Source organism: Grus americana, chromosome 6, assembly GCF_028858705.1.
Source record: "Grus americana isolate bGruAme1 chromosome 6, bGruAme1.mat, whole genome shotgun sequence".
Classification (NCBI taxonomy): domain Eukaryota; kingdom Metazoa; phylum Chordata; class Aves; order Gruiformes; family Gruidae; genus Grus; species Grus americana.
The window spans coordinates 30749373-30766804 of NC_072857.1; the positions used below are offsets into that span (position 1 = coordinate 30749373).

The 17432-nt window shown below is 39.7% G+C and overlaps 1 protein-coding gene across 6 annotated transcripts in view; it reads right to left on the reverse strand.

Annotated features, from left to right (window-relative positions):
- SPATS2L (spermatogenesis associated serine rich 2 like) overlaps nucleotides 1–17432 on the reverse strand; it is a 141264-nt gene that overhangs the window by 61453 nt on the left and 62379 nt on the right. The gene's annotated exons all lie outside the window — the stretch shown is intronic.

Here is a 17432-nt window from a genome sequence, read left to right on the forward strand (position 1 = left end):
CCTGATTTCATTAGCAGAGGAGGGGTGAAAAGTAAGAGGTAAGTTTTGTGCTCCTGCAGTTGCAAGGAGAAGGCTGTCATGAACTGGTCTATGATTTAACCATGCATGCCAGACAGGAATTACTCCTTTCTAGTTGCTACTAGAGTGATTTGCACACTGGTCCTTGTTTGTTTCGGAATAAGATCAGTTCAGCAGCCCCTCAGCTAACCCTAGACGCATAACATGACATTTCTGAACATCCTGACTGCTGAAATCAACCTCTACAACCGCATTGTCTTTGTAGACTTATTCTTCCTTCTGTATTACAAAATACTCTCTGTAATAGACTAAAGTGTGTGACTGTTGTCCTGTTTCATCCATTTTATCCTTACTGAAGCTACACATTTTGCCAAAGCAAAGTTTTAGAGTGCAAAAGTCCTGTCAGAGTCGCAGGTTTTATTTTAAAGCAAGGCAGAAGGCTCTTAATTGCTTCTGCATCTGAAACAGCCAGGTGGTCCCTGAAGTACTTCACCTAGCAAATGCTCCCACAACAAAGGCTCTTGCAGCTTAGGTCCCAAAGTCCATCGCAATCTAAACACATATTTCTGCATGGCTTGCTGAGTCACAGTTATGTTCAAAATCAAAGGAACGAATGGAGCAATTTAGAATGTGATGCTTCAATGAAGAAATACAAGTACTCACACATGTCAAAGAGCACTTCTGGGTGTTGGAATCTACACAACAGGCACAGATCCATGAGATGAATAGAGAGGCTGGAAACCTGGTGAGGGAAGCACACCCAGTTCCACACCTTTGGGCGGAATACCCTAACCGAGAGCTTGGGAAGAGGCCTATGCTGCGGCCCTACTAGTACTTTGTTCTTTGGTGCAAGCTAGGGCAAGACTCGGCTATTTATTCCCTTCAAATGGACACAAGGAAGGGCTGAGACTGAGGGAGACACTGTGCATCCCTTTAGTCTAGTGAGCAACTGAATTGAGATGAAGACAGCAACATTCCTAATAGTTCCTGCATTTCTTACACCAACATATGGATATGTAACTCATTCCAGTAAAGTCTGTAGTCTGCAGGTGGTATTTTTAGGATTTAAATGGAACAAATCAGATCATGCACATTACTGTACTGAGGCACCCTACTGATTCTGCTTTTTTACTGCATAACACATCACCTGCTAAACCCCAGTTCTGATTATCTTCGAGTTGTGGGAGAGATTCCTCTCCAACTTCAGTGGAAAGTTAAAATCTGAAAAATCAAGTGGGATTTCTTTTTCCGTGGTCAGTGAGATGTTCTGACAATTTTTGTCCTCTTGAACTTCTTGAAATATTGAAGACCAAAGTGACAAGTAATCTCAGAATCTTATTTCTTGATGTGGTCTCGGGTATAAAACATGGTCACTTGTATGAAATTATTCAAGTTAGAATTGTAATTCTTGTACTTTGAGGGTTGTTACTATTAAGGACTATTTTAAAAGACAAAGGAACACAAGCAAAAAATTAAAGTCAAAAGTTTTTGTTTTGCATCACTGAAAAAAGCAGATAACCAAGATGGCTACATACCATATGTAAAATTTAAAAAAAAAAAAAAAAAAAAGGTTTATTGCATGTTGTAAAGGCTTGTTCTTTCCAAACAATACCACATCTATCAAGTTTGACCAAATGAGATATAATAGCGTGAAAAAAATAAATGGATTCTTATGGGACATCTCTCCATAATTTGATTACCTTCGTAACCCACCATTTTGTCCTTATTCAACGTTCCATGGCATATTATCAAAGAAAACATTATGCAGGAAATAATGACTCAAGGGAAGAGAAAGGAAATAAAGAGTAAAGGTACAATACTTAAAAGGAAACTTATTTTGCTTCTGTACTATCAAAGAAAATACTGTTGCTTAATGTCTGCAAACGTTTAAGGTAATTTCCCATCATAATGAAAGGTCAATTCTTAAAGTGATTTTTATTTTCAAACAAAAAAGACCCTGAAATAGGAAAGCATGCTGTGACTTTGCAGATGAGAATATAGACTTTAAAAACTGTGGCGCACATCCCTCTGTGGCAGATCTGTGGCCAGTGAAGGCCATGTGTGTGGAGATGACATGAAACATCCTCTCACAACCTTCAACCCACTGTCCCCCACTGCAGGGTATGAAGAGAAAAGAAGCAGGGATTCAGATATCACATCCCCAAACCTCACATCAAACACAGCTCAGCAACAAATAACTGCACCAAAACTAACATAAGCCAAAAAAAGCAGCAGGAATCAGCGCTCATCACAGCTCTGCAGCCCTGAAGAGCATACAAATAAACCAAGCACTTAAATCCCTCCCCATCCTGAAGTCTAACCTTTTTAACAGTTCCCTAATGCTAGTATTAATGTGACGTGACACACACAAGCACCAGAACCAGATATTAAGATTAAATCTAGATCATAACAACTATTCATAGAGATGCAGGCCTTAATGAATCTAAAGAGTATACCATGAGCTATGGGACAGGAGTCATCATCCTACATATATCATCTTTACTCTTTGGAAAAGTACAACAAGCTCTTTGACCACTTCTCTTCTGATGCCTAGCCCTGACCCCAACTTTAACCTAAGGTTTCACAATACACCTGTCCCACAGAAGAGATGAAAAAACTAAACACTGCACTCTGATAACTCTACTGTAGACCTATGAGCCTTCTAGATTCTAAGAGTAAACATAACCTTCAGTCCCTCCATTCCTGAGTACATATCCTAAACACAGTCCAAAATACAGGGTTAAGTATAGCCCAGTGACAATGATTAGCACTGAAATCAACTGAAAGTTATTTGACTGTGTCTAAATCAGCTCTTACCTTTATGGGAGCCAGCAGTAAAATAAACTCCTCCCGTCCTAAATAAAAACCTCAACTTAAAACATAGCTATCATCCAACAACTCCAAATTTAAGCAGAAACTATGAGACCCTGCCTGCAGGAGCCTGCATACAAGCAGAAAGATATGCAGGGCTGAACATTAAACTGAACTTCGCACAACATATTCACAATCTCGGCAAAAGACTACCATAAGGAGGAGTGGAAGATCTCAGTTCTGCTAGCTTGCAGGGTCCACTGCTCACGTTTAATTCTAATGTCTCTACCTGTCACTTCTACATTTAATGTTAAGAATAGTTTGTTTGGGTTTTGGTGGTTGGTTTTGGTTTGGTTTTGTGGTTTATTTTCTTTTCAAAAATTAAAAGCTAGGTTTATTGCTGGAATCAGAGGCATGCCAACGTGGGATGAATGGCAGTAACACAAGGATACAATGAACTATGGCTAGTTTTCATTCCAGGATATTTTTCTGGTGAGGCCACTGATGGAAGATCTAGTATGAGAAACAAGTCAACAGAAGGCAGGGAATCTTGTATCGAATGCTGACACAACCAAGTGCAGAGAGTATTTGCAGTCTGCTTGTACATACACAAAAAAGCGAGAATTTGTTGAGTGCTTTGGCACTTTTTTTTTTACCCTTTTCAGTTTTTTATTTTGGCCTAGCTAGTCAATCAATCACACTTCCCTAATTGCCAATGCAGCTATTTAGCACATGGAAAGCAAACCGCCATGCATTTGACAGTCAAACCTTAAGACATTTAGTCTCAACCTTACGCCCAATGCAGACTTTAAGCTCTGATGTAGTCAAAGTAAATAAGGGGTGCTCCTTGCCTGTCACTGCTGCACTTCAACACAGTTGCAAGACTCCCATTTTACATCTCACTATTCAGCCAATTAATAACAACATCCTCCAAAGCTGAGCTCTGCCTGCCTTTACAAGTAAAGCAATATGTTCCATCTTGTCCACTGCAGTTTCTAACTCCAGCCAGGGAATGCAGTGTTAAGGATACTCAGCAGGATCCAGCCTTCAGAGGACAATTCATTTTGACATTTATAATGTGCATTTCTTATTACAACAAAAGATGAATATGACTATAAAGCAGCATAAGCTCCCTGACTAAAGCCATCCTCATCTGATATTTGCCAAAGATTTTATAGCTAAAGAATCTGTTGACTTCAGGATTGGGAAACAACCAAATAAAAGTTTCAGGTTTGGACCAGGTCTCATCCTATGCCAGATTTCTGTCCAGCGACACAAGCAGGATAACAATACCACAGAAGGGCGAAGGAGAGGACCCATGTTCAACACTGGTCTAGGAGGGAATGAGGAAGAAAACCTGTAAATGCTGTGTGGTCTTGTCAAGGAGAAAAATTGTTCCTGAAGGACCTCATAGCAAAGAGCCAGCAATGCAATCACACATACAACTGGCACTACTTCAGTTTCAGCCAGCAGGAAATAGCATGGTTTAAAAACAAACCAACTCTGGTGTCTACTATGATCTATACATCTTAAATGACTTGAATGTCCAGTCTTTCTAGCCTATGAAATTCTTCCTGGTTATGTGGGAACTTTGCTGTGAGTGAGAGCATCAGGACAGGCCTCGGACTCTTTACAGATACATTTTTTAAAACAAGCCCAAATGTACAGTCTGGAAGCACCTTAATGACAGAACACTGTTAGGAGAATAATTTCAGTCTGTTATTCCTCCTAACTTAATGTCAGTCAACATATTCCTCCCAAAGCATTAAGGGCCTAATACAATACCTACTGACAGAACTGGATCTGGAATGGACCTGTAACAGACACATACCTGAGCCATATGACACTGGAAATTCACCACCACGCAGTTAAACACCTAGCATCTCACTGTATGAGAAATCTCTTAGAAATCCACTGTCAGAAGAACCAGACCCACTGGAAATCCAAAATGGTTAGAGGACTGAGTTGTGGGCCCCACTAAAGCACTAGCTCTCAGACAACAAGCATACAGCAACACCTAGAAGTTCTACTTCCTACAAGAATCACTGTCTGCTTCCTACACTTTCCATACTTCTGATAGACGGGGATAGTTTTTTCCACAGCTGGGAATGTTTTACATGGATGTGTTTATATTTTTTCTCAATCTCCGGCTGACTCACAGATATCTCCATTTATTTTAGTTTTCTCCACTCTCAGAAAGGGAGAGGGTTTCTGTAACCAAATCTAAGTACACTGTTAATGACCCTAGTAGATTTATGGAAAGCTCTCAGTTCACAAGGAACTCATCCATATGTTCCCAGAGAAGCCTTGTTTTGGGAACTGACTTCATTAAAAGACACTTATACTCATTTGTAACATATCAATAGAATGGCTGTCTCAGAGTTGTTATCTCTTTCAGCCTGAGAGTGATAAAAAAATGATACTTTTCTTTTTACAGAATTCTTCTGTGGAACAGGAATGACAACAGAATAGCTACCACCCAGGCACTCATGCTGCATTCAGTTCTCAGAGTGTCTGTATCCTTCGTTAAGACCAGCTAATTGGATTTAAGATGAGAATTTTCCCTGAAACACACGAGCCCACATGCCAAAATTATTCCCCTAAGGGCAGGAGAGGACTTCTGAAGCTACATTCAGAAATATTCACAAAATTACATGAGATCCTCAGCCAAATGGTTATGACAGTTCTTCATTATCGTTACTAAAGAAAATATTCCCTAACACATTCCGAGTTAAGCTTTGCCCTTTTCCCTGCCCTAAACTGAAGATGCATGTAAAGTATATCTGAAAAAGCAGTATCTCAACTAGAGCTGGCAAGACTGCCCGATGACACAAGTCATTATTTGTTATCCCTTGCTTCCAGTCAGGATTCCAGCTTCTGAACTTAATGAGTTTGTGCAGAATACTAGAAGTAGTCCAACTGAAAAAACATATTTAAAATAGAGAGCCTTTGTGAGTAGCCAAGTGGAATACTTTAAAAAAAAAAAAAAAAAAGATCATTAAAGAAGCTGTAGAGGACTTACAATTCTGTTTTGTTTGGATCTGTACAGTAGCCCGGCCTATAAATAGAAAACAGGGGGTTTTTACATTTGCTTTGCTTTATTTGAGAGTTGTGGGAATGATGGTAACCAAGCAACACCACAAAGCTGGAAAACCCTCCTTAAGACAATTGCTGATACCCTGATGAGCCAGGATATGTTCAGTGCCTTGAGGAGCTATGGGATCTCCATTTTTGTACACTTCAGGGACTACAAGATCTTAAGAAGAATGAGAAGGATTCCATACAATCTGTGGACTCTCCATGCCTCTGTGTGAAAACTGCCTCCTCTGAATTGAGTTCTGTTGCCACCTGGCAGTCCACTGTGAGTTTTACTCACCATTTTTGCACACAGAAAGGTCAATCTGCCAGGAAAGCTTCCTCTTACTGAGGCTGGGGAGCTAAAAAATGCTGTGTCTACGACATCATAAGTGTTAACAAGTTAAAAATAACATCCACAGATTTAATAGAAAATTCAGCATGGACCCATGTAAATTTGAGTATGTTTACACAAACCATAACCTTATAATTAATTCAAAAAGACAATCATAAAAAGTGTAACTAAGTTCAAAAAAATATCCACAATGTCATTTTCTGGGAAAAAACTATCCTTTCATTGATCTCTAGCAAATCAGAACAATTAAATATTTTACAGCTTCTACGATTAATGACAGCCGAAATACCTCATTTTCAATTAAAGTACAATCATCACTATTTTCAAACTGGCACATTCTCCATGTAATTTGTGTTCAGTCTCCCAACAGAAAGACAGAAGTTTCTGAAGGAAGTAGTACTTCATATTTTGCACACTTAAGCAAAATCAGTTGTGTCCTCACTCTGTCAAATGGGTTTTATTCAGCACTTTATAAAGCAATTTTTTTTAACTAGTCCAAATACAAAATAGACATTTTCTTAATAACAAAGCCAATGTGTATATTTTTGTATACACATTTCAAGACATAATTGTATTCTGAAAAGAAAAGCATCACTTCCACACTTTTCTAAAAAGTTAAACTTATTTGCTTATCCAAATAAGCAGTAGGCTGAGAAAATATGTCTGAGTGCATATGCTTTTAACTAAATGAGGGATTATTTTAGGGGGCAAAGTGTATCTATGAACATAATGTGTGGTACTGAACATCAAGGCTGTGGAGGCTGAGTTGATGCCACAATTTAGTAGACAGCGTTACAGTGTAAAGAGCTCCTGGAATTAGATATATTCCTTCTTATATGAAACTCCAATCCTTATTTCCCTCTGTTTAGAATTGGGAAATACCTTCTTTTCTTCTTGCATACAAAGTCTAAGAATGGGATCATAATGAACAAAAATGAATAATGAAATCAATTTACAAATGTAAATATAACTCTAGCCTCTTTTGAAGTTTTAATAGGAAGGAGGAGCAAAATTACCCAGGGCATCTTGGTCAGACTCAGTCATGGGTGTAAATGAGATCTCATTCCCATGTGGTACTTCACATCACAAAGGAAAGTATGAAGAGCTCTCCCAGCCCTGAGACAGAAGGTTCCATGAAACTCTGATTTGTATGTCAAAGCAGCCTTTTCATGGGAATGACATACAAATAACAAAATAACCCCCAAATTTTGAAGCAAAATTTCTCACACTAGAGCTTACTGCTTCTTTAGCAATTTAAAATATTTTGGCCTGGGCTTCAGCTGAAACACTTGTGTTGGTCTTTTACTTACGAAGGAATTTGGCTAAAATAAAGCAAAAAATACAGTTTGGTTTTCTTTTCTGCTAATAAGTTTGGATAAAAATGAGTGAGTGCTGGTGCAAATCTGGGATGCCTTCAGTGAACTCAGATACACCCTATGCTAAAGGAAATCAGAGTTTGCCTCAGTTTATTGGCATAGCACCTTCTCTATGGATCATTTATTCAGAATTCCTGTCTATATTTACTTTCCTAGTAACAAACGTGTATTTATTGCTGATACTCAGCCTCAGCAACTGACTTATGACTTTGCCCTTCTGCTCCAACTGCCTTTGAGATACCAAGAGTAAAGTTTGTTCCAGTAATATCCACTCACAAGACAGTCTGCATATTTTATGGTATGCTAAAATAAGCAACATGTTACATTTAATGACAGAAAGTTGCATGGAAAACATTATGTGCATGCAACATGGCCAAGTTAACATCTCTAATCCAACCTTTGTTTTGTGAACTATCAGACTTCTGCTTGGTTTAGCTTTGCAAACTCACAGTACATTGACATTTTTCCCATTTTATTTCCCAAGATTTTTGCTGCTTAAGTAGAAGTGAGGAGGGGCATAATAAAAATAAACATGGCTACAATCTACCTTTCTTGTTTCCAAGGTCTCCCTACTTTCACAGATGAACCTGCACGGTATAGGCTCCGCTCACATCACCCATGATGTCAACTCAACATCATCCTTTTAACTTGAGTCCTCAGTATGAACAACTGAAGCTTTCACATGTCAGCAAATACCTTAACATCCATACCTGCAGATTTCAAACACGCACATTGCCTGACCACCTCGTATCACCTTGATCACCAATATGTTATCTCATCCACCTTAGTACATAAGTACCTCTCTTCTAGTGAATTACTGATGTCAATGAACTTGAGAAGCCATATGAGCAACTCCTGCTGTATGTTCAGGACTAGAGTACATTGTAAAAGCTGGCCATTAAAAGCAGAATTACCAAGTTACAAAGTAAGAGTGAAATGATTACATCTTTTCATATCTTGTATATAATGAAACACCTCATTTAAGACAAATCATACTAACAGTGAACTATCAGTATTCAAGCCAGCCCTGAAGCATGGCTGAAAATCCACTGCTGTCACTCCTCCCTGTTATTTCCGGCCAGCAGTATCTGATTAGGGAGCTGACACACCTAAAGGACTATGAGACCCTCTAGATCTGAAATGGTGTGTTAGATGCATGCTACTATACATGCAGAATTGACTGGAGGCATGACAAGATTTCCAGGAATAAGCTTAGAATGAAGAAAAAAGAAAAAAGGAAAGAAGAAATGCAGACTTTTAAAATTTTAATTTCAATTCCTATTTAGAGTAGAAGAGTTTCAAAACATTATACACTTTTACTTTCTCTTTAGGGAAGACAGAATAAAAGGAGATGAGAAGAAATATGATTTTTCCCAGGAATTTTTTTTTAAGGCAAAGCAAATATTTTTTTTATATGGGAAAGACATTTTATATGTGGGGCTGATAGGTGGGAAACAATTATTTTGATATCTTCTGTTTTAAAAAGAGTAGCAGATAAAAACAAAACAACCACTCTTCATTGTATTAGAGGCCCATTCTTTACCCAATTCCCTATGATTGTTGTCAGAACTTCCAGCATAAGGGAAGGAACAAAGAAAAAACTCAGTACACAACTGATTTGTCCATCCCCCCACGCCAAAATAAGCATGCTGCAAATGCAAAAAAGAACCGTGACCTATCATAGAACACAGTACAAAACATTAGCCCACTAAGGAACAAACACGAAATCACAAGCCATCTTCCTTCAGTGCTGATACCTTATGGTTAAGTAAAAAGATCACAGAAATTTAAGGAAAACCTTCAAAGTTTAGGTATGTCTAAATATATCAATATATAGTTATTTTATATTATTTATTACATAAAATAAAAAATGTTTTTTAAAATAACTTAAAAGCTTGAAGACAGAATTAGAATATAAAATCTGGTACTAAAGTCCAACAGTTTACCAGAAATACCATTAACTTGTCCCTCTCATATGCCTGGCATTTGAGCAAGAGAAGACTTCTGGAAACATAGCCGCTCCTTTGGATACTACTTTGACCTAAATTTGACTACTGTGATATCATGGGAGGGTAAGGTATAGAGCCATTGGGAAAAAAACAAAAAAACCCCAAACCAACCCCAGCAATGAATCAAATAACTCAGACCCTGGCTAAGGTAAAGCCCCAGCAAGGGAGCCAGGATGAGAGAGGCAACGTAGCCAGGGCTGGGCAGGACCTGCAATCCAGGTCACTTAAAAAACATGACTTAAACCAATACAACAGAGCAGTGCTCGATCGTGTATTTTTTCATGTTTTATGTAAGAGACAAACTTCGAAACTGGCAAATCAATTCCTGTACAACTAGAACTGGAATTCTTACTAACACTTAATAGCAACACAGACAACTTTCCAGAGATCAAAGTGTTGCTTTGGCTCTAGTCTTTACATACAAACTGCATGTGAAATGGAATTGCAGAACCATTTTTGTAACGGTTCTGAAAGATACCCTCTCCATATGAGCATTTTTCTTCTGATGGCTTGTCGTTGTAGTGACGGAGGTTGAACACACTTAAGCTCTCTATGATTCTCACAGGAATGCTCACATCTCTCAGTAATCACATGACTATTATCGCATGGCTGTTAACACGTAATGGTAAGGACCTTATTAGCAGTTCTCTTCTTGGCTTCTCCTTTCAAGGAATTACAAGAACTCATTTACTTCACACGACTTCAGGCCAAACCTTTCATTTAAATTATCAGCCTGGATTCATTAGCCACTTTGAGGCAAAAATTAACATCTCATTTTTTCATATTTTGTTTTAATAACAACAACAACAACAACCACCTAATTGAAAGCAAATAGACTTCTGGATGGCTCTAGGTTTCAGCCTATACCCTGATATGAAAATCTGAGGAGACAGCTAGAAACAGGCAATTTCTCCCCATTCCTCCTCCTAGGTAGATCCTGATGCAGGATCAAGCTGTGGGAAGGTAAATCTGGTAGACTCTTTCAAGGAAGAAGTTACATGAAAATTTAAAACTGCCATGTATAAAAGCATACAGAGTCAGACCAGAGTAAATCATACTATCTTTATCTCTGTCTGTATAACATGACAGATCATACACACACTTCTTAAACTTCCTTGTATCACGTGTGCTGAAAATGTTATGTAGCAGAGTTCAGATAGTGTTGAATAAGAGTGGCTGACATATTCCAATCCCATCACCGCCACCTGACTGCTCTTTGGATGCTTCCTTTAACTACACACAGTTTGTTTGTATACCTGGCGGGGGTGGGGGGTGCTGGGGTAGAGATTGGTTGGGTTTGGGAAGTTTTTTGTTTTGATTTGGTTTTATTGTTTGGGCTTTTTAAAACTTTAATCCATGAAGAAGTATCTTTCTACATTTGTATTAACATGGAGAGCTAGGAATTTATGGCCTGTCTCTTAAGTAGTCCGTCTGCTGTTCAAGAGCCTACATAGTGTATTCCTATATTTTCCATTTCAATTAACAGCAGATTCCTTCCCAAAACTCTTTTCTGTGGCCAGTAATGCAATGTAAAAATGTCAAAATGTAGTTCATAACAGCCCCTGAGGTTCCTCCCAGAAAAATCCTAAACTAGCAAAAGGCAAAGCCTTTTATGGAGTCCGGTACCAAATTTGTTTAAAGACAAAATCCAACCAAACCAGCACACTCAGCAACAGTCATCCCAAACCATGCTGGCTGCCAGCTGGCACCATTTCCAGCAGTTCCCCATGCCTGCCATAAGGCCTGCAGGAGGAATGCAGCTCTGCAAGAGCCTTGCTCCCATACATGTGTGGTGAAGCACCTTCATCACGCTCCTACCTTACAGCTCAAGAGTTCAAAATGAGTTATCCTTGCCCAAGTCTTCTGGCACTGCAGAAAAGAGCCCTTGCTACAAGGCTGTTTGACCATTTCTCTCTATTAAAACGCTTCGAAAGAGCTGGGCTCCAACTTCACAGGCAGCTCAGTGAGGATACAGAGACTGTTAGGCTGAATTCAGCCCAGAATGAGCACTATCCCATGATACAAAATGTCTATTTTTTGTCACAAGTAACAGTAATCTTGATTTTTTTTCTTTAATTTACAAAAAGGGAATCCTTAATATCAGGCTGAACTACTCTCCAAAAGGAAGAAAATATTATTCACTTAAAATAGTGAATGATAGTTTAAAGGTGTGCTATTCGGTTTAATTAATGACTGCATTTACATTGCTTCATTCCTTTAATATGATGCAACAATGGTAATGACTAACCTTTTTGCAGTTTAATAGACCTTGCAACTGCAAGATGATCCCTCTTCCATTTAACAAGACCCTTGTTATAGCTTAATAAATCTGGTTTTGCTCTTTGGCAATTCTCATTAAAATGCTTTGGAAGGTACCACCATTCACCTACAGCCTAACAGAGGACCTAACTGCACACAATTCAAATTAAAACTTTCTGCACTCAATACATCTGAAAATCCAACACTAGCAAGGCAATTGGAAGTTTCCGACCTTTCCTCATCTAAAGGGTAATGGGCAAAATAATCATGGTCAGATAGCATAACTTAAGAGAAGGGTATCACGTGTTAAAACGCTAACATGGGAACCTCAACTCATCCTGTTAGCGTAGAGAATGGCAAGCCATCATTCTTTGTCAAGTGACAGCAGCGCAATGCATGAATTTACATACATGACCATCTGTTGCCAGATTAGGCAACAGCAGAGTGACTTTCCAGTCTGCCAAGTGCCTGCCCTTGTTCAGAACTTCCTTGGTTTTGTAGGCTTACTCTCTTTACTACAGAATAAAATACAACACTTCACATTACAGTGTCCATCCCAAAACACTCTGTGGACTGTGAACCCTCTCACAGAACTGCCAGAAGTTTCAGGACTGAGCACTACACAAACACAGGACTAAGTGGAGTGAAAGGCAGCAGTACACTGCCACAGCCTGCTCCGCAGCTGGCTGTCTCATGCTGTACTTTTGGCTAAGCACGTAGAGCCAAACTCCTACTCACATCCAAAGTGCTGCAAAACTTCTAATACGTATAGAGCTCTGACAGAGCCTTTGTTTGAAATATCCCTTCCCCAGAAACTAGCTGCAGAGGGCCTAGACTGCATCTATTTCAGACATGTGAAGGGCTTGTGTCTCATGACAGGAAAAAATTGTGCAGTTACAGGCCATGCTCTGATGCAGACCCAATAATACACCACTAGAGCCATCTTGTATCAAAATGCCCAGTAAACTTAATGTAAAAAACCCCTACGCAACAAAAAAGGAGTATTTAATATAAATATTTAAAAAGATCATAAGGCAAGACACTGATTTTACACCAATATCACAAAGTGCAAGCCCACCAATGTTGAGGATTTCCTGTCTTCAGCCTGTGCCAGAAAAATTACAACATTTTCCATAGTCCCCTTTCACACAAAGATAAACACTAGACAGTTAGAGCTCTTCTGATGTAAAGCTGATTGTCTGCTCAGCTCAAGGTTTCCCCAACACGCCATTGTTTGGATATTTATTTTACTTCTTTTAGGATAAAATAATAAATTATCACATTTTAAAAAGTCAGTGCAGCTATCACTATCAACTCTATGCCAACCACGTTCTCTAGCCTGCTGCAAAACCTTCCAATCCACCAGCAATTTGTTAAAGAATCAGCATATGTAGGTCAATGAGGCACAAGAACAAAGATATTCAAGACAGGTGTGTGGTTTTTGCAACAGATAACAAAGGGAGAATTGTTTTTACTGAGTGACAAGGAAGCAATGATAATGGGCCAAACTCTGTACTCCTGGATTTCAGTGAGCGTAAGCCCCAAGAGAATGTGGCTCTAAATCAGTAACATACCAACAGCTGCAAGCCCATCAGAACCTTAACCAAATGGCCAAACCTGAGGAAAACCCCATCAGGGCCAGGGAAGCCCTGATCATGTATTACCATCACACAGAGAAGATATTCTTTGTAATTCCCTGCTTTCATCCTCACCTCATGAGCTTTCATTCCCACTTGAGTATCTAAACAGACATGGTCAAGAACCTGGTGCCCTCTGACTGCCAGAGCTCCTTCTGGCCCCTGGGATCTTCCCCAACCTTCCTTCCTCACCAGGGCTCCTTCCAACCATCTTCTGCTCTCTTCACTCCTGCAAGCCTCTTGGCACTCTTACATAGCCACAGCAACTCCTCTAGTTCATCCATATTTACCTGCAGACCTCTTCAGGGCACCATTTGCAGATACACCTCTTGCCCTACCCACACTACAATAGTACACCTGATCTTTTGACTGCCTCCTGCTGCTCTTTCCTTATGTTTCAGACCTGGCTGCCTCTCTGTTGGCCAGATGAATCACCCAATCCTTTCTGCCTTCCACTCTGGTTGTACACAACGTAATTTGGCTACTGTGGAGGAAGAAACCCTCGGGTTCTTTGGGGATTTTAATGAGAAGTAGGTATCCCTCTTTCACTCTAGTAATGAAGTGGCTGCAGTACGTGGGAAACCTCAGGAGCTGCGGGAACAGATGGGGAAGCCTCTGTCCACCCAAGTGCTGTGCAAACAGTCTATCTCCACTCCATCCTTCTTATCAACTCCAGCGCAAGGAGCACAAGCTCTGATCCTAACACCAAAGCACAACTTCATGCCAGCAGCTTAACAAACCAGCCAGCTCAAAACAATTTCTAGCCAGCACGAAGTTATTATTGGAAAACAGAATTACAAAAAAGGCAACATTTCATTCAGACCAAGTCCTAAAGATCACTAAATCAAATTCTGCATAGGCTAGTATTACTACTGCACAAGATAGTTATTCCCTCCATCAACACAGAAAGGAGAAGGGCCACAATGATGACATTTTTGGACTCGTAGGTTTTTCCACCGCTAGTATAAACCAGTCTCTGAACAGTCTCACTCAGAAGTACCACCACACCCAGACTGCACGTGCAAGGCTTTTATTGCATTTAATTTTACACAGAGAACCATACACAGCACTGTAATTTAAATACTAAAAGTGGATAGTTTAAGTGTAGTGCAGAAGTGGAAGCCACAAACTGGACACGTGTAGGAAGGACACCACACACTGAAAGCTGTTTTTATATATTAATAAGTAATTCAGTCTGAAACAACCATTTGAGTACATGCTTGAGCTTAGAGTTGTCCAAAGCCCAAATACTCATTCTTGGCAGATGTGCCCAAACCAATAAGACAGCCTCAAGTCCCGATCTGCCACCCCATTAGCTGTCACCATGCATCAGTCTTCAGCAGCAATAAAAGCCATGTGCCACGGAGAGCACTCAGGCGCACACCCCAGCACTGAACCTTCAGGGCAAGCTGTGTACAGGTTTCTAACAAAATCAACCAGGATCCTGAAGAGCTACCATCATTCAGAAATGTCTCATAGCACAAATGCTATCTTTTGGTGCTGTTCCAGGTAAGATTCAATCAAACACCATAAATCCTTGCATAGATTTTACATAAGGTTGGGACAACAAACACCTGCCTACCTGCCCTGAATGTGGGGTGTTTATTTTGAAACACTGCCAGGCAGGCTGGCCTTACTGGCACAGGAGGATAACAACTCAGCAAGACTGCACTGTTAATACAACAGTGGTAGTAGCTTCTTTAATGCTAACTCAGAACACCCCCACAACTTTCGAGGATAGTCACTTCACAGTCCACTTGGCCATGCACAGCACTGACAGATAACATTGCTCAACACCACTCATAACATAAAATAGCATCAGCCACCTTAAAAGCACAGTTCACAAAAACACCAGGTTTAAGTTACCATTTAAAAAACAAAAAAGAAATACAACAGACCTTCAGTCAATGAACATCAGATAAAACTGTACCAGTCTGCACAAGCCTAACCCTGAGCAGCAGCACACTGGTGTTCACAAACAGGTGAGGCTCCTTTGCCACCTGAACTCTTACCTTTTCAGCACTTGGGAGATTAGATTCATCAATAATTTAAACACTGGACACAGTGCACAGCCATAGGCATTTTTTTCAGTCAGCAAACCACTAGAAAGAGTAGTGAAAGGCCTATTATGAAGGCCAATCACTATCCTTTTCTTGAATGACCACATGAAAATCAGTGACCATTCCAGGATGGATTGAAAGGGCCTTTTGTCTGAAGGAAAAGGACAAGGAGTCACAAAGTATTGCAGATTCATATGTAACTCATGGTTTTTGAAGAAACTGTATAGCTTCAGTTAAGAGCTAACCAAAAAAAGAACAGGCTTTGAAAATGTTATGCCACAACCCTTTCCTACTACGTATATGCAGAGCATATTTTTAGATTAGTCTCTTTTGTATTATAAAAAGATGGGCAGGCATTCTATATTATTGTTGTTTTATGAGAGAAGTTTAAAACACACGCAGAGTTTTGACTTTATTCCAAAACCCTAATTAGGGTCTGCAGCACTATTTGCCTTGTTTAAACAGAAAATCATCAGAAGCTTTTTTGGTACAAGATGTAGTAAAAGTATAATTGCACTGCAATAATAACTGAAAGCATTGTCACTGTTGCTTAATAATCACTTTAGTAATCAAGCAAATTTGCCATCACCCATAAAGCATATGGTGGCCTATTCAACCAAGACATTTTTTATATTGAGAAACCAGCACTTGACTCTTTAATTTTGAAGTCTGTTTCTGAAGTCTCTCACAAAAAAAGGTCAATTATATCTGCTGACGACTTCTCAGAATGTTTCACTTCTCCACCCACCCCAATCACATTTTCAGCTCTCAGGTTTTACACGCAAATGCACACACCTCCAAAATGGGATTTGCACACATGATTTCATTACAGAGTTTCTAAACAAGCTTCACATGGATAAACTTTCAGCAGGAAAGACAGTGGGGGCTAATAAGCAAAACCAGATTTCTTCTAATCCATATCCAGAACTAGGGAATTACTGTACTTCCATTCAGAAACAAAAGTCACAGCTGTCACACTTGCCCTCTTCACCCATCTGTTCCACCCACGTACTGTGAAATTAACAGTCAAAAAATGTCAGTTTTCACTCTCCAGCTTCTTGCAACATCTCAGAATTTATATTCCTTGTGCTCCCATGACCCCTCTTGAAATCAAGCAATATATTTTGCACATGCCATTGGTCAAGGTGTGAGTAGGATTTAGCTCTTCTGTCCACCCTGTCAGATTATATCAGGCAACGAACTGGTCTTCGGCACATTACAGGACAGCACTACCAGGGCCAAAATCTTTGCTGTGGGAATCACTCACAATGCCACTTTTAGATACATAAGTGGTAAGACTCGTGCTGTGCAAACATACCCTCAAGGTAACTACACACCCCATCATCTCACACTCTGCTTACACGCGCTTATAGTCCTTAAGACTGTAAAGAAAATCTTGCAAATGCAAAGTAGAGGCAAAACAACATTGCGCTGTCTTCTTGAAGTTCAAGGTGCTCAGAAACAAAAAGGACAAAGAGATGTGAACTGCACAGCACCCTGCTAATCTCAGTGAAGTCCAATGCCAAATTCTTTGATATAATAATGCTATGGAGTATTGCTTTCAAACAACTATTACAAGGGGGAGGTGGTAGACTGATGCCAGAAGCCTGGTCTAAAATAAAGGCACTTTGCTATCAAAGTTAACTATTTCACTACTGTTGATTTCTGTACACAAAGGAGAAAACTGCAAGAGAAAGCTGGTGAAGCATCTGAGGAGGGAAGAAAAGAAAGGAGGAAGAAGAGAGAAACTGAAGGATTGGGACAGTGCATAAAAACACAGAGGATGGAAGAGACAGTAGCACCAGCCATAGATACGGGGCCATATTTCCCCA